The sequence below is a fragment of the Caretta caretta genome, chromosome 9 (assembly GCF_965140235.1).
Source record: "Caretta caretta isolate rCarCar2 chromosome 9, rCarCar1.hap1, whole genome shotgun sequence".
NCBI classification, from domain to species: Eukaryota; Metazoa; Chordata; order Testudines; family Cheloniidae; genus Caretta; species Caretta caretta.
In genome coordinates this window covers 25,817,410-25,836,067 of record NC_134214.1, presented here as the reverse complement: position 1 = coordinate 25,836,067, position 18,658 = coordinate 25,817,410, and the positions used below count along the sequence as shown (strand labels likewise).

The following is an 18,658-nucleotide window of genomic DNA, read 5'->3' as shown; positions in this document are numbered from 1 at the left end:
TCCTTCCTTCTCCTCCCATTTGAGGCATTTTTCTTTTATCTAAGGTGCTGGAGCTTCAATTCTACTCTGTTTTGTTCAGCAAGTCTAAAAAACATAGCAGAGTCCCCATACAGCATCTTCATGAGAGGCCTAAACTGTAGTGGTCAAAGTAACAAAACAAAACGGAACTGCTGTCAAATCCAGATATCTCTCTGGACAGTGTAAGGGTATGTGTACACTACAAAATTAGGTCGAATTTATAGAACTCGGGTTTTTTTGAAATCGGTTTTATATATTCGAGTGTGTGTGTCCCCACAGAAAATGCTCTAAGTGCATTAACTCGGCGGAGTGCTTCCACAGTACCAAGGCTAGAGTCGACTTCCGGAGCGTTGCACTGCAGGTAGTTATCCCACAGTTCCTGCAGTCTCCGCTGTCCATTGGAATTCTGGGTTGAGATCCCAATGCCTGATGGGGCTAAAACATTGTCGTGGGTGGTTCTGGGTGCATATCGTCAGGTCCCCATTCCCTCCCTCCCTCCATGAAAGCAAGGGCAGACAATTGTTTCGTGCCTTTTTTTCCTGAGTTACCTGTGCAGACGCCATACCACGGCAAGCATGGAGCCCGCTCAGGTAACTGTCACTGTATGTCTCCTGGGTGCTGGCAGACGCGGTATGGCATTGCTACACAGCAGCATCAACCCATTGCCTTGTGGCAGCAGACAGTACAGTACGACTGGTAGCCGTCATCGTCATGTCCGCGGTGCTCCTGGCCACGTTGGCCAGGAGCGCCTGGGCAAACATGGGCGCAGGGACTAAAGTTGGAGTGACTTGATCAGGTCATTCTCTTTAGTCCTGCAGTCAGTCCTATTGAACCATCTTATGATGAGCAGGCAGGCGATACAGATTGCTAGCAGTCCTACTGCACCGTCCTCTGCCAAGCAGCCATGAGATGTGGATGGCTTGCAGTCCTTCTGCACCGTCTGCTACCAGCCAAAGATGTAAAAGATAGATGGAGTGGATCAAAACAAGAAATAGACCAGTTTTGTTTTGTACTCATTTGCTTCCCCCCCGTCCCCCATCTAGGGGACTCATTCCTCTAGGTCACACTGCAGTCACTCACAGAAAAGGTGCAGCGAGGTAAATCTAGCCATGTATCAATATGAGGCCAGACCAACCTGCTTGTTCCAATAAGAACAGTTACTCATTGATGTAAAGCCACCCCCTTCGTTGATTTTAATTCCCTGAAGCCAACCCTGTAAGCCATGTCGTCAGTCGCCCCTGCCTCCGTCAGAGCAATGGCAGACAATCGTTCTGCGCCTTTTTTCTGTGCGGACGCCATACCAAGGCAAGCATGGAGGCCGCTCAGCTCACTTTGGCAATTAGGAGCACATTCAACATCACACGCATTATCCAGCAGTATATGCGGCACCAGACCCTGGCAGAGTGATACCGGGCGAGTAGGCGACGTCAGTGCGGTCGCGTGAGTGATCAGGACATGGACGCAGATTTCTCTGAAAGCATGGGCCCTGCCAATGCATGCATCATGGTGCTAATGGGGCAGGTTCATGCTGTGGAACGCCGATTCTGGGCTCGGGAAACAAGCACAGACTTGTGGGACCTCATAGTGTTGCAGGTCTGGGACGATTCCCAGGGGCTGCGAAACTTTCACATGCATAAGGGCACTTTCATGGAACTTTGTGACTTGCTTTCCCCGGCCCTAAGGCGCCAGAATACCAAGATGAGAGCAGCCCTCACAGTTGAGAAGCGAGTGGCAATAGCCCTGTGGAAGCTTGCAACGCCAGACAGCTACCGGTCAGTTGGGAATCAATTTGGAGTGGGCAAATCTACTGTTGGGGCTGCTGTGATGCAAGTAGCCCACGCAATCAAAGATCTGCTGATATCAAGGGTAGTGACCCTGGGAAATGTGCAGGTCATAGTGGATGGCTTTGCTGCAATGGGATTCCCTAACTGTGGTGGGGCCATAGACGGAACCCATATTCCTATCTTGGCACCGGAGCACCAAGCCGCCGAGTACATAAACCGCAAGGGGTACTTTTCAATAGTGCTGCAAGCTCTGGTGGATCACAAGGGACGTTTCACCAACATCAACGTGGGATGGCCGGGAAAGGTGCATGATGCTCGCATCTTCAGGAACTCTGGTCTGTTTCAAAAGCTGCAGGAAGGGACTTTCTTCCCAGACCAGAAAATAACTGTTGGTGATGTTAAAATGCCTATATGTATCCTTGGGGACCCAGCCTACCCCTTAATGCCTTGGCTCATGAAGCCATACACAGGCAGCCTGGACAGTAGTCAGGAGCTGTTCAACTACAGGCTGAGCAAGTGCAGAATGGTGGTAGAATGTGCATTTGGACGTTTAAAGGCGCGCTGGCGCAGTTTACTGACTCGCTTAGACCTCAGCGAAACCAATATTCCCCACTGTTATTACTGCTTGCTGTGTGCTCCACAATATCTGAGAGTTCTCTTTGTTTCTCCTTGATGAAACCCCCCGCCCCTTGGTTCACTCTACTTCCCTGTAAGCTAACCACCCTCCCCTCCTCCCTTCGATCACCGCTTGCAGAGGCAATAAAGTCATTGTTGCTTCACATTCATGCATTCTTTGTTCATTCATCGCACAAATAGGGGGATGACTACCAAGGTAGCCCAGGAGGGGTGGTGGAGGAGGGAAGGAAAATGCCACACAGCACTTTAACAGTTTACAACTTTAAAATTTATTGAATGCCAGCCTTCTTTTTTTTGGGCAATCCTCTGTGGTGGAGTGGCTGGTTGGCCGGTGGCCCTCCCACCGCGTTCTTGGGCGTCTGGGTGTGGAGGCTATGGAACTTGGGGAGGAGGGCGGTTGGTTACACAGGGGCTGTAGTGGCAGTCTGTGCTCCAGCTGCCTTTGCTGCAGCTCAACCATACATTGGAGCATACTGGTTTGGTCCTCCAGCAGCCTCAGCATTGAATCCTGCCTCCTCTCATCACGCTGCCACCACACTTGAGCTTCAGCCCTGTCTTCAGCCCGCCACTTACTCTCTTCAGCCCGCCACCTCTCCTCCTGGTCATTTTGTGCTTTCCTGCACTCTGACATTATTTGCCTCCACGCATTCGTCTGTGCTCTGTCAGTGTGGAGGACAGCATGAGCTCAGAGAACATTTCATCACGAGTGTGTTTTTTTTTCTTTGTAATCTTCACTAGCCTCTGGGAAGGAGAAGATCCTGTGATCATTGAAGCACATGCAGCTGGTGGAAGAAATAAAAGGGACAGCGGTATTTAAAAAGACACATTTTATAAAACAGTGGCTACACTCTTTCAGGGTAAACCTTGCTGTTAACATTACATACATAGCACATGTGCTTTCGTTACAAGGTCGCATTTTGCCTCCCCCCACCGCGTGGCTACCCCCTCAACCCTCCCCGTGGCTAACAGCGGGGAACATTTCTGTTCAGCCACAGGCAATGGGCTCCTCTGAGTGTCCCCTGAAGAAAAGCACGCTATTTCAACCAGGTGACCATGAATGATATCTCACTCTCCTGAGGATAACACAGAGAGATAAAGAACGGATGTTGTTTGAACGCCAGCAAACATATACTGCAATGCTTTGTTGTACAGTGATTCCCGAGTACGTGTTAGTGGCCTGGAGTGGTAAAGTGTCCTACCATGAAGGACGCAATAAGGCTGCCCTCCCCAGAAACCTTTTGCAAAGGCTTTGGGAGTACATCCAGGAGAGCCATGAATGCCAGGGCAAATTAATCCTTTCACATGCTTGCTTTTAAACCATGTATAGTATTTTAAAAGGTACACTCACCGGAGGTCCCTTCTCCGCCTGCCGGGTCCAGGAGGCAGCCTTGGGTGGGTTCGGGGGGTACTGACTCCAGGTCCAGGGTGAGAAACAATTCCTGGCTGTCGGGAAAACCGTTTTCTCCGCTTGCTTGCTGTGAGCTATCTACAACCTCCTCCTCATCATCATCTTCTTCGTTCCCAAAACCTGCTTCCTTCTTGCCTCCATCTCCATTGAAGGAGTCAAACAACACGGCTGGGGTAGTGGTGGCTGAACCCCCTAAAATGGCGTGCAGCTCATCAAAGAAGCGGCATGTTTGGGGCTCTGATCCGGAGCGGCCGTTCGCCTCTCTGGTTTTCTGGTAGGCTTTCCTCAGCTCCTTAAGTTTCACGCGGCACTGCTTCGGGTCCCTGTTATGGCCTCTGTCCTTCATGCCCTGGGAGATTTTGACAAAGGTTTTGGCATTTCAAAAACTGGAACGGAGTTCTGATAGCACGGATTCCTCTCCCCATACAGCGATCAGATCCCGTATCTCCCGTTCAGTCCATGCTGGAGCTCTTTTGCGATTCTGGAACTCCATCATGGTCACCTCTGCTGATGAGCTCTGCATGGTCACCTGCAGCTTGCCACGCTGGCCAAACAGGAAATGAGATGCAAAAGTTTGCAGTTCTTTTCCTGTCTACCTGGTCAGTGCATCTGAGTTGAGAGTGCTGTCCAGAGCGGTCACAATGGAGCACTCTGGGATAGCTCCCGGAGGCCAATACCATCGAATTGTGTCCACAGTACCCCAAATTCGACACAGCAAGGCTAATCCACTTGTCAGGGGTGGAATAAGGAAATCGATTTTAAGAGCCCTTTAAGCTGAAATAAAGGGCTTCATCATGTGGACGGGTGCAGGTTTACGTCGATTTAACGCTGCTAAATTCGACCTAAAGTCCTAGTGTAGACCAGGGCTGAGCCATTACACTAACTGCACTGGATAGTAGGGCTGGGCCAGAAGCTGTTTTACCATCCTGTGAAAAAATTTGTGATTTCAAAAATTCCTCATTCTACATTGAGGTTTTTTTTGTGAAGAGATTGAGACCCACAGCAGAATAGCACGTAGTCTGAATCAGGCAGAGCAGGAACTTGAATCTGCTTTTCCCACATCCCAGGTGAGTGCCTAACCATTGGGCTATCGACTATTATAGGATGCAGCTATTGCTCTCTGATGCTGAGTAAACTGACCCTTTCCCACCAAAAATGTTGGTTTCAATGAAACAGCATTTTCAATTCCAGACCCACTCTGCTAGACCATGTATTGATCAAATATAATAACTTAACCTGTTTATCTTACAGTAGAAGTAAGCTGCATATTGTTGGCTCATACAAGATTTTAAAAGTATGTACAGTATGTGATTTGCTTGTGGTTTTTAAGTGTTGGAGTCACTATTTATTATAGTTTTATAATGTGTTGGACCAAAATGGCATAGAAACAAAGAATATGCAAAATTCTACCCATAACAGTTAAGGGAGCAGTTATAGTGGCACTTGAATTTGCCTTCTAGGGAAATTCGTGTATTTCTTTCATGTGTATCAAATGAATTCTACTCCAGGTTCTGTACAGGTAGGGTTTTTTTATCTTTTTCCAATCAGAATATCTGTTCTTTGAGCTGATTAAGCTCATATAATTATGTCTCACTAGTCAGATCAGTAACTTGACTGGAGCCATGGTAAACTAGAACAAGACAAAGAGACTATATGGATGCTCCTGTGCTCTGAATGTGTATGCAAATTATATAATGTCAACCCACGTCAAGATACAGCCCATACTTAGAGTAATATGAAATGTTAGCCTGGGATATTATTTGACATCTGTACACTACAAAACTCTGTGGAGTGCATTAGAGACCATTTCTACAGCAGTATCGGCATCCGATGAAGTGAGCTGTAGCTCCCAAAAGCTTATGCTCAAATAGATTTGTTAGTCCCTAAGGTGCCACAAGTACTCCTTTTTGTGGATACGGACTAACACGGCTGCTACTCTGAAACCTGCATCAGTATAAGAGGACTTAGATGCAAACTTCTCCATACTTGAGATAATGGTAATATGTAGCTATCTGCAGTTTTGCACTAGCATAATTAATTGCTGGCTGTTAGGTTCTGTGGAGTTCTATGACTAGAGTATAGGATGACTGCTGAGCTCTGCTCAGTACCTACAGCTCAGCCCAAGACTGTCACCTGCACCAGAGCACACACTTTTAAAAATAGGCAAGGGCGGTCCTGACAAGCCAGGAGGGCTGTTGTCCTGCTTTCTGTCCCCTTCTGTGGGCAATAGGGCAGGAGAATGTGTGGCTAGTGAGACTTCCCCTTGTGGCAAGAGCAGCACAGAAAGAGGAATCATAGAATCATAGAATATAAGGGTTGGAAGGGACCCCAGAAGGTCATCTAGTCCAACCCCCTGCTCGAAGCAGGACCAATTCCCAGTTAAATCATCAGGAAGCTGCAGCTAGATCCCAGCAGGGCAGAAAGAACAAAATGCCAGGTGCCTGGCTGCATCCAAAGGGCAGATTCCATGGCCAGAACATGAAATTCTGCAGCAAGTTGGCAAAATGCCAAATTCCACGTTCAATTCAGTGAACAAGGAATTGTCGAGGATGCAAGGCCCTGTGTATATAAGTCATTTCCTCTGGCAGCTTTACCAAAGCAGAATCTTTCAGAATGGTCACCGAAGGCTCAGGTGAAATATCACTCACAAAAAGTTTTCATGAGAGTTCAAAGTGAAAAGTGTTTTCCTTATTTCCACTCCTGCAACTTTCAACATCAACCTTACCCAGATAATTTTCCACTGACTGCAGCCTTAAGTCCTTTTTAAAGGTGCCAACGTGTATATGTTCAACAGAGATTAACTAAATCTGGCTAGGTGATAGTGGCCATTGTACATGCAAACAATTTTATGCAGGGTGTTTGGCCTCTTAAAACTAATTTTTACTGCCTCTTCCTCAAGATCACAACCCTGATTTACCTGATCTTATCAGTCTTTGAACAGTTGTTATTTCTCCAGCTGATCATGTCGATCAGACTTCCTCAAGAGTGATTGAGGACAAAGTGGTTTGTTACTCCTGCTCTTAGGGGAGGGCTAAAGTTTGAACATTAAGGGAAAACCCTAATGAGAGGTAATATCTCTGTCTGCCTCTGGATAAATGAAACACTTCACTACCTCACTGTCTCTTCTTTCAGAAGCATGAAAGAGTCAAATACATATTGAAACAGAAAATACCGTTATGTTTTAAACCATGGGTCATGCATTCTTCTAGTGATGATAACCCAGCAGTTAAGTGTAGGAGGTTACTTTATGTCAAACTCATTGTTCAAAAGTTGTAAGCGATTTTTGCCAAACCTCTCTGACCACAAAACAGGATATAACAGTGAAATTAATTTTAACCTAGCATACCTCAAACCCACCATGCTGTTGCGGATGTAAACTGTGGTGAGTTGGCCTCTGTCAGTCAGTGACTTTAGCAAATGAAAAAAGACTTACATGTCTTAGCAGTAGAGTCATTCTGAGGATACAAATGTTAGCTGTTAAATATTTCATCTATCTAAGGCAGGGGGTCTCAAACTGGGGCTTGTGACCCCTCAGGGGGTTGTGAGGTTATTACATGGGGGTCATGAGCTCTCAGCCTCCACCTCCAAGCCCCCGCTTTGCCTCCAGCATTTATAATAGTGTTAAATATTTTTTAAAGTTTTTTTTAATTAATAAGGGGTGTCGCACTGAGAGGCTTGCTGTGTGAAAGGGGTCACCAGTACAAAAGTGAGAACCACTGATCTAAGGGCTTGTCTACATGAACATTTTTTGCCACAAGCTTAGGTGTGAATCTACTCTGCACTAGCCTGCCATGCACTAACTGTCCATGTGAACCCTGCAAATGTGCACTAATAATTTGTTAGTGTGCTTTGATCAACCCCACTTTGCAGTGGGAGAAAATTAAAGTAAGCTCCACACAGAAAGTTAGTATGAGGCAAGCTAGTATGGGGTTGAGTCGCCCAGCCTGCTGTGAACTAAATGTATACAAGCCTTTAGGTAAAATCTAGGCACAATCTGAATGTTGTTCATGAATGGTGTTTTGTCACAGATCTTCAGGTTTTCCTGGACAGTTTAAAAACAGAAGGTAGGTGAATATGAAATAGAATTAAATTAGAGAAAAGGGAATATTAAAAAGAGGAAAAAATAAAATATGGCGGTGGATGGAGTGAGTGAGGTGAAAGGGAGAAGAAGAAAAGTGTCAAATGACACAAAAATGGAGAAGTTAGTGTTTTCAATAAAGGAGCATAAATAAAATTATACTTCATTGGCAGACATCGATCTCCATGCTTTGGGGAAAGATATGTGATGGGTATTTTGAGCACTTACGTTAATATGGATATTATTACCTATTCTGGAATAAAAATTGGGTTAGAGATGAAAGCAGAATTCACTAGAATTTATGCACAGCCTTCTGGCTGATGGGGGCAGGGCCTAGGAGCCTTCAAATCAACCATTTTTCAAGGGATAAATCTGAAAATATAACTGTGTTGGCAGATATATAGATGGAGCTGGGCTCCATTTATCCTGCAGCAGAGAAGGGCAGTGGCTGCTCATAAATCATTACCCTACTATAAGAAATGAGACAGTTAAGTTTGAGTTAGAGGAGACCCAAAGAACCATCTTGCTGGCCTTCTCCAAAATCCTTAGTGTGGCCATAGATTCATGGAGGCACCATGATCCACTGGATAGAACCCAAGACTGGCAGTCATGAGACCTGAGTTTTGTTTGCTCTGCTACTGACTTTGTAATGTGATCTTGGGTCAGTCGCCCCTTTGTGTCAGAGTTTCCCATCTGTGAAGAGCGGATAACCCTTTCCCACCTTCGTAAGACACTTTGAGATGTGTCTACTTTTAGGTGGATGAAAACTGCCTTAAAACATCTTGGTGGAAATGGTGGTGTTTAATTATCACAGTGGATGTGAGTGAGTTACATTATGGACTTCAGGGGGGGAAATTGCTTCAGGGGCACAGTCCAAGGTGCTAAGCCCAGCTGTTAGGAGTCAATTTTCATAGTGAGATGTGGGTGAATTACACCACTTAAGGCCATTTTCTTATATGTTCTGTAAAACATACCTATGTATATGAAATATTTTTTTGCATTGTCAGAAACTTCCACTCCTGTTTGCTACAGGTTAATCTGCTATCATTAACTCATGTTTATAGAGAGACTCTTTTTAAAAACAATAAATCCAAACTAGGCAGCTGTTGTCTCATATAATCCTGTCATGAAAGGATTGAGTAATTATATATCTCTGCATTTTATGACTAACCATACAGCACACAGTTGATTACATTGCACTGAGTCTGTGTAAACAAACTCTTCTTTTTAGATGTTTATTCACTGGTTATACTTCAGTTTGGTAAACAGCCTTAATAATGCATGTGATCGTATTTGTTGTGTTGATTCTGAAATATGTTAGAGGTGCACTAAGTCCTTGAACCCAAGACTGAGCCCCCCCAAAAGTTCATGAAGGTGCTCTGATGTCTCACATGTGGAGTTGTTTCAAGAAGGAGCTGTGTTAGTTCACGGGCCATGAATTCAGAATAAATAGAGCTTTTTTTAAAAGCCTGTAGTCCATGGGTATAATTTTTAAGAGGAGAATAAATATAGGATAAATAATAGTAATTTTTTTGTAGCTGATTTCTAGCCGAGACTAAAACTTTACCTAGTACTGGGAAAATACATTCAGTCCTAAGAATCAGGGATGCAGAGACGGATTAGGGGTTTGTGGGGCCCTGGGCCAGAGCAAGTGGGCACCCCTTCTGCCTGTAGTCCCCCTGCTCCAGTTGGGAAATGGGCTCGGGGCATGGGGGCTTCCCCTGCTCCCTGGCAGGAATGCTGGGTGGGCAGAGCAGGGCAAGCCCCCGTACCCTGACCCCATGCCCTAGCAGGAGTGCCAGGTGGGGCAGGGCAAACCCCCATACCCTGACCCCGTGCCCTGGCAGGAGTGCCAGGTGGAGCAGGGCAAGCCCCTGGGCTCCGATCCCACTCCCCAGCAGGAGTGCTGGAAGGGCGGAGCAGGTCGGGGTGCAGGGGTGCCTCAATTGGCACCGGCCCCATTGGCCCGGTGGCTAATCCACCACTGCAAGGATGTACCGCCATCAGTGATGCAGTGGTTACTTGCTCTTAACTCCTCCTTCATTGGTCTTGCGTGCTGGGGGACAAGGGATATTGAGTGAACGAGGTAGAATCCTGGGTACTGAAAAATCTGTCTGTTATGAGGTACCACAGTGTTTGTATTAGATCTTGGTGCCAAGAACTCAGAATGTCTGTGCCATGAAGATTATCAACTCTCCAGTCCCTGAAACAATGGCATAGCTCTAGGTATGAAGACCGCTACTCAATACCCTTACTAGCAGAAGTTACTTCAGGCTCTGATGCAGTAAGAGAGCAGGAATAGAGTTAGAAGAGGAGAAAAAAACGACATAATCAAAACTGATTTGCATATGAAACTAGTGTGTTCTGAAATAGAACCTGGTTACAACTGAAGCATTCTGATTTGATGTCAGTAATTTCATACCCATGTCAAGAGCCCCCACTGAATAGTGAAATGACTTTGCAGTTTGTGTTACATAAGCAGCAGAAAATATGCTAGGCAGTACATCTTGTGGCGGAGGGATGGGTATGTCTGCACTGCAGCCGCATGTGAGCCAGTGCGGGTAGACGGACTTGTGCTAGCTAGCTCAGGGGCTCAAGCTAGCACACTACAAATAGCCAGCTGGATGTTGCAGTTGGGGGTGGAGCTAGATGAATCTGTCTACCCTAGCTGGGAGGCTTGCTCCCAGTCCCAGTGTAGGCTCAGCCTGTTTGTCTTGGATGGTTTAAGGAGTGAGATGGGAAGCCAAGGTGTGCAGTAACTCCAGGAATGCACTGGTTATCATACCTCAAGGCCTAAAACAATTGCCTGAGATGATCTAAGAGTTTGGCAGCAACTGTGCTTGCTTCTAAAATGGAGAAGAATCACTCAGGGGCGTATACAGGTCTTTGTATTGTGTTTTTCCTGCCAGGAGGCTCTGACTGGAAGTGTTTCTCAACCTTTTGGTACTAGGGACAGGCTTGCTGCCTTCCTAAACTATGTCAGGGAGATCTCGGGGACCAGCTGTTGAGAAACACTGGAGTAGGGCATTTATAAATGGAAAACTCATCTGGTTTTCATCCAGACACAAGGGAGTTTTCAGTCAGAGGGCCAGATCCTTAGCTTATTTAAGTCAGTGTAACTCCATTGAAACCTATGTAGCCATGCTGATTTACACAGCTGAGGATTTGAACCGTGATGTTTGAGCACTTACAGAATCCATCCAGCAATCCATTGCAAACTGCAAATATATATTTGACTTAATTTATTGGCTAATTACTTGTGACTTCTTCAATGAGAAATGTAAACAGATGCTTTTCAACACACAATACAATAGGGAAAATCCAGATTTTCTGTTTTTGTTCAGATTGTGTTCAGGGGAGAGAAATCTCAAAGTTCATACATACTCAGTTGTGATATCCATCTATCTGTCTACAGTATCTGCCCTGGCCACTTGGACTTGGGTTACACTTGCAGATAAGAACATAAGAATGGCCATACTGGGTCAGACCAAAGGTCCATCAAGCCCAGTATCCTGTCCTCTGACAGTGGCCAATGGCAAGTGCCCCAATCTAATGAACAGACAGTTTATCATCAAGTGATCCATGCCCTGGCACCCAATCCCAGCTTCTAGCAAACAGAGCCTAGGGACATCATTCCTGTCCATCCTGTCTAATAGTCTTTGGTGGACCTATCTTACATGAATCTGTCTAGTTCCCTTTTGAACCCCGTTATAGTATTGGCCTTCACAACACCCTCTGGCAAGGAATTCCAAAGGTTGACATGTGTTGAGTGAAAAAATACTTTCTTGTGTTTGTTTTAAACCTGCTACCTATTGATTTCATTTGGTGACCCTTAGTTCTTGTGTTATGAGAAGGAGTAAATAACACTTCCTAATTTACTTTCTCCACACCTACCTATTATAAAATCATGATTTTATAGACCTCTATCATATCCCCCTTAGTCATCTCTTTTCGAAGCTGAAAAGTCCCAGTCGTATTAATCTCTCCTTATGCAGAAGCTGTTCTATCTATACCCTTCATCATTTTTGTTGCCCTTTTCTGAACCTTTTCCAATTCCAATATATCTTTTTTGAGATGGGGCAACCACATCTGCACACAGTATTCAAGGTGTGGGAGTACCATGAATTTATATAGAGGCAATATGATATTTTCTGTATTATTATCTAGCCCTTTCTTGATTCCCAACATTCTGTTCGCTTTTTTGACTGCCGCTGCACATTGAGTGGATGATTTCAGAGAACTATCCACAATGATTCCAAGATTTTTCTTGAGTGGTAACAGCTAATTTGTAGAGCGCTGGGAGTTAAACCAGCCTTCAGAGACCGCAGCAGGGAAAACGCTGCCATGTATTTACACTGTCAGCTGCAAGTGCACTGGTGTGGCCATATTAGCAGCTCTTGCAATGCCACAAAGAGCAGTGCATTGTGGTAGCTATCCCAGTGTGCAAGTGGCTGCAGCATGCTTTTCAAATGGCGAGAGAGGGAGTGTGACGTGTGTATGTGGTGGGAGAGACGGTGTGTTTTGGGGATCAGAGAGTGCGTCAGCATGCTGTCTTGTAACTTCAGACAGCAGCAGACCCTCTTTCCCCAGCCTCCCTCTCTCTCACATTCCCAGCCGCAGCATTCCACAGTAACGGCTTGCCTTGTCCCGGAGCAGATAAGCAGGCAGCTGTCAGAAACGGAGCTTTGAAAGGGGATATCCACATGCCTGCAGCCAAGTTCAAAACCATGACAAGAGTGGCCACTTGACTTCAGGAGATTATGGGATGTTTCTGAAGGCCAATCACAGCACAGTAATGCAACACCTTGTTCACACTGACGCCTGGGCGTTTCAACCAGGGCACATCAAGCTTTATGCTTCTGGTGGAGGTAGATTACTAGGAGCGCTCCAGCTGCAGAGTCCAGAAGCTTTACGTGCCTTGCCAGTGTGAACACCTCAGGAGTTAGGGCGCCCGGGACTGATTTAATGCACTCTAACTTGCAAGTGTAGCCAAGCCCCTCGCACTTTTTGCAGCAGTAAGTGTATTAACCCTGGTCAAATTCCTCCTTGAATAATTTTTCTACTTAAAATCACCTTTCGTTGGAATATATTCTATTCTCACTTCCTATCCTAGGCATTATATGCTATTGATGATTGCTGTTAAGTGATTGCTCTATTTCACAAATGCTTTGTTTCACCTGTGTCACTGTAATACAGTGGTAGACAAAGTCATTTGTACATGTATCTAGTGAAGTTTTCAACCCAGTTTGGGGTGCTCATCTATTAAAGTTGATACTTAAATTAAAATGAGTATCAAGCTTTGTTATCTTGTGAATTTTTTGTTGTGACATAACAAAATTGATTAAAATTGTAAATATAAAAGCACTTCATGTAGTTTTACATGCATTTTGGAAAGTTACAATTAATACAATTCCTACCAGTTATTAGCTGTACATATTGTAGGTTGCAGTACAGGGCACAAATGTGCTTTCATTACGGGCCTGATCCAAAGCCCATTGAAGTCAAAGGCAGTCTAGGTCTACTCTTTCCAAGAGGAATATGCAAGCCAAAAAATCCACCCAAACAACCCTTTTGTGTGTATTCATCAAGATGAATCACAAATGCTTGCAACTGACATGGACAATAGAAATGACAACACAATATATTCTTCAAAGTAGACAAGTGAATCTGGGCTGTTTTTCAACTGGGATAAGTCTGCTGAATGCTAAGAATTAGTGGTAGTTTGCAGTGTTGTTGTGGCCATGTTGGTCCCAGGATATGACAGAGACAAGGTGGGTGAGGGAATATCTTTATTGGACCAACTTCTGTTGGTGAATGACACAAGTCTTCAGGCTCTACACACAGCACTGAAGAAGAGCTCTGTGGAGCTCAAAGGCTTGTCTCTTTCACCAGCAGAAGTTGGTCCAATAAAAAATATTACCTCATCCAACTTGTGTGTGTCAAGAATTATCAGCATGCTTGATCAACATGCAGTAAATTATTCAGATTTAATTTTGTGATTTTTTTTCCTCCCTAGTAATAATTGAAAACCCTTACAGAAAGTTTCCTCTCATAACAAAGGGAGTCATGGTGAATGCAATCAGTAATAAGCCATCCAAGTAACCAGTCTTTGAGACAATTTGATGAACGCATTTTTTCTTTAACTTTTCTGCCTCCTTTCCTGCCTGCCTGTTGATGATTTAATCAACATCAGAAAGTAAATTGACAGTCTTTTTATTAGGATAATTCTTTATATCAGAGAGAAAATTCAAAGCAAAAATCTGTGGGTGAAGCTTGCAGGGAAGGACACAATCATATTAATTGACAGTCAGCCACACTGGTTTATCTTCACACAATTTGAGGAGAACGCCATATAATCAGTCTAATTTGGGAACTGTATTGCAGATAGTAAAAGAAGTAGTTTTGAGTTATAATTTGCAACTACTGACTGTTACGTTTAAAAGATTAATTAGATTGATAGGACTAATGTGTTTTAAGAAGAGGCAGAGCAAATGATTATCAACTTTTGTTATGCTGATTATTTACTGGTTTCTGTGTACTATGTTTCTAAGTGGTGTGCACTGTTGAATTTGTCCATCCCTGCTATATTTCTCGATTTATGTCCTTTGTTATAATTTTGATTTGATTTAGACCTTATAAAGGCATCAAAATTACAAGGATATTTGCCTTGAAGCCATTAGGTTTGTATCTTGCAGAGCTGGCTCTACCATGTAGACAAAGCAAGGAGACACCTGGAGCACTAAAACAGTTGACAGTTTACATTGGTAGCAGAACATAACTATTAGGGATGTTCCCAAAGCCTGTCTTCTCCAAAGTACAGGGCAGAGAGAAATACATATACAAGTCTTATGTTGTGGGGAAGGACTATAGCCCCATACTCAGTTCTACCACTTATGGCTTATTGTATGCTAGGACCATAGGCATTCTCCAGTGTCCACTGGTGCCAAAAATGTAGATGGAGTGTTCTAATCAAAAATATAAAGTTTTGATTTGTTTCACTGTCTCTTTAAATTGAAGAATTAGCCTAGTGGCACTGGGTATTTTTAACTATTTGATTTTGTGCAGATTTAAAAAAGAAAAAAGTTTATATGCTAATACTGCTACACAAGGCCAGTTCATGGCTTTTCACAGCTCATGCAGTAATAATTTGGATAACCAAAGCTCTTTCAATAATGAAAGAAGAGGAAAACAAGTAAGCACCGTAGGGAAGGGATTTAGGTCAGAAAAAATAGATCTAAGTGTCTGAGAATGAGGAGGAAGTGTAGAGTTCACTGTGTATCCCACCAAGCCAGGCCTCTACTCCTGTCACTTCACTTTCACCCTCTTGTGCATGTATTGATAGTGGGAAGAAGTGAGTTCTTTTGTGCAGTCTCTTGTTCCTTGAAGGATGGCCTTAGCAATTCAGTCTGAGCTGCAACTTAAATCTCCATTTGGGAGGGGTTTATTTTTGTTGTTTTTCTTCTGAATGTAATTTATTTTGGCCATTTTCAATCTGTCCTAGCACATGAAATACAATTTTGAGTTTAAATGCACAAAAATGCTTCCAGAAATTAAGTGTTATGTCCAGTACCATGGTCTAATTGTTTTAGATATTCTAAAGGAAACTAATATAAGAGCTGGGGTGTTGCATTACAGAAAGTGACTGACTGTAATTGTAGCTGTGTCGGTCACAGGATGTTAGAGAGACAAGGTGGTGAGGTAATTAGCTCACCTACCTGGTCTCTTTATAAAGTGGCTAAAGCACATGACCAGACGCTAAGTTTTATTGCTTTTTGTTTGTTTTTCAAACTGAGAGGTAATGTGGACTACTCTGATTCCCATCCACTTGACAACACTGGTTTAAGTATTGGCGCAGAGGACTGGGACTCCAGAGATGTGGATTCTATTACTGGCCCAATGAGTTAACATCTTCTTGCTTAAGTTTACCCATCTGAAGAACTGGTATGATATTTTCTGCCTTGTGCATCTTAATATTTGTAAATATTCTCTGATGAAGGATAGCATAAAGTGGTGGTGGTTATAATTCCTTGCATATATCCAGAGAATAAGTGCATACAGTAAACTGGAAGGGTAAATAATATGCATTTATTTGAAAGCATGAATGTCTATTCATCCAAATGGGTTGGAGCGCTAATAGCTCCAGTCTCTGAGATAACTAATGCATGTTTTAAAATCTCAAAGGAAAGAATTTTTCAAAGGCAAATTAAATGTCAAGGGCCACATTTGCATACTCTCCCTAACTGCATTAATAAATATTGCAGGCACACCTGTTTGTGAAACTTCATATTTGCCTGTGCATGTTGGATAATCAAGCAACCAAAAGTGAGCAGAAAAGCAGGGAAAATGGCTGGTTTTATAAAGGTTGCAATTCAAGACCCCCTTTCGAAATGAGTTCCGAAGTTCGTAACTAATACTGACCACAGTGACACAAACAATTCCTCTGCACCCTTAATTCCTTCTGAACCTCTTCCCTCATTGGTGTAGTAGAATATGAGTCTTAACTGTTGGTTAATATTTTTAGCATCTTAGCATTTTATAAAATTAGGTCTAGACACAGACTATAGTACAATCAGGAGCTGTGGCAAATCACAGTCCTAATTTAAGATGTAACAGATTAGGAGTAACAAAAAAAATGTAATTTTTGTTCTTGTGACTGATTTGTAGAGTATTATTTACCACAACGCTTGGAAGATACAGCATTCTGTTAAACAGTAGTTAAACAGTAGTTGAAAGAACTTTGCATAGTCTAGGGGAAGCAGTGATAGAGGTGGTCCTTGTTCTGTTGGAGCTGTTTCAGGGAGTGTTCTGCTGTAGACAACAGCAACAAATAGTGTCTTGTTCTCTCTAGTACAAATCCCTGTGAGAGGCCATCTCTGAGATGCCATTAGCATCCAAGCTGCCCTCCACAAAAGTGAAAGATTTTATCTGTCTCACTGGACTGCAAAGACTGGAGGGAACACATTAAAACATAAGCCACACAATGCTCCGGGCATATCCGTGCTTGGAAAGTTTTAGTCGTGGATTTGCTTTCAAAGTTTAGAATAACCCTGAAAGAAGCTTTAGATCATTAATGATTCTTTAAAGACCTCATTACTGTAATCAGAGGATGAGTAAAACATGTTCTGGAATGACATGCTTCCTGGCAAAAACTGTGTGCTTTTTTTAGTTGTTTGGGGGAGGGGACGTTTAGTAAAACTTTACTATTTTTTACTAGTTTGTGTTCTTGACAATTACAGAATTACCTTGTTATATGGCACTAGGTAAAAAACAAAAATGCCAATCCCACAAAGTTTGGTGGGAGGAAGAATCCAGACAGGAATTTGATAGCAGTCTACACTCTCTTTTAAGACTGGATGCTAAAGGTAGAGAAAGCAAAGAAGGAAAATATCTGCACTAAGCAGGCCAAACTGAATGGGGTAGAGATTGCTGCATTTCTAAATGTAATGCATTGTTGTTAATTCGACGATGCACTTAATTTCTCAGCCACAACTTGGTTGTCTGGCCATTTTGCTTGGGGCTTCAGCCCTGCGGGAAGTGCCTGCCAGGCCTCATGGCTTCAGCCCTGCCCCTGCTGAAGCCCAAGATCCCACTCCCCACTGGGCAGAAGGTCCTACCCCACCACCTCACTGTAAGGCAGAGGTCCAGAGCTCCTCCCCCCCAGTCTGGTAAGTGGAGAATTGGAGGAGTGGGGGGGGTTCTGCAAGCTGCACTTTAACTGCCCCCTGAATCTGAGAATGTAGCTGTGGAAGTTGAGGCTGGGAAAGTTGTTAGAGATTAATTCCCCGTTCTAACAAACTGATCAGGGCCTGCCATAGCCAGCAAGTTTCCTGGAAACAATAGGCATTTTTCAGCTGCTTATTAAACAAAATCTAGGGAGAGAAAATTGGGTGCACATAAAATGTTTGGGGATTGGTAATGTGAAAACATCTTGACAGAAAAACTGTACATATGCAAATAGTTAACCTTGTATCCTTTTTAATATGTTAAATTATTGCTTTTCATTCTGTTTGGGATTGGTTGTTGGATATCATCATTTTAGGTCACATTGGGACTATGGGTGAAGCTGAGTTTGTGGTGGGGGAGCTGCTGTTATGAGCTGGATTAAACCTTGTTATGGATTGAGTTAAAACCCCATTGAGATTGATAGGTGTGAACTCATCATTCACTTAAGACAGCTGTAAGCATACGCCTCCACCTAAAACAAAAATAGTGTGTGAACTGACCAGGTGCTTTTGCTGAGTGTTGTTTTGGGTATGGGTCTGTGTGTCGGAAAGCAAAAGAGACTGAAATATAGAGGGAGCCCGCCTGAAAGCAGGGCCCTGTAAGAGAGCTGAAAAGTGTGTGCTTGGTGCTGTGAGAGAGAGAAGCTGTTTCCTGCTATTTGATTCCTTCTGTGTTCAGAGAGACACAACTTTGCACATTCTTTGTAAATAAACAAAACTGCATCAAAGGTATAGCTGACTATCACCAATTTCTCCTCCCAACTGGAACATCTGGAGGGCCCCAAACTGTGACTAGCCACTTGGGTCAAAAAAGGGAAACAATATCTATAAAGAGCCATTCATCAGAAAATCTAATGTGCTTTTTAATGAGCATTATTAAAGTTCATCTCTTACACATTCTTCTTGGGATAGCTGTAAGGCTCCTGCCACCGACTACAATTATTTAAATTAAATTGTCACTTAGAATTGGAAAAACCATTACTGGCACTGGCATCTATTTTTTGTCTTTATT

At 43.6% G+C, this 18,658-nt stretch overlaps 1 protein-coding gene across 4 annotated transcripts in view; it reads left to right on the top strand.

The window, feature by feature from the left end:
* ARHGEF26 (Rho guanine nucleotide exchange factor 26) overlaps positions 1-18,658 on the top strand; it is a 118,567-nt gene that overhangs the window by 87,455 nt on the left and 12,454 nt on the right. The window lies entirely within an intron of this gene.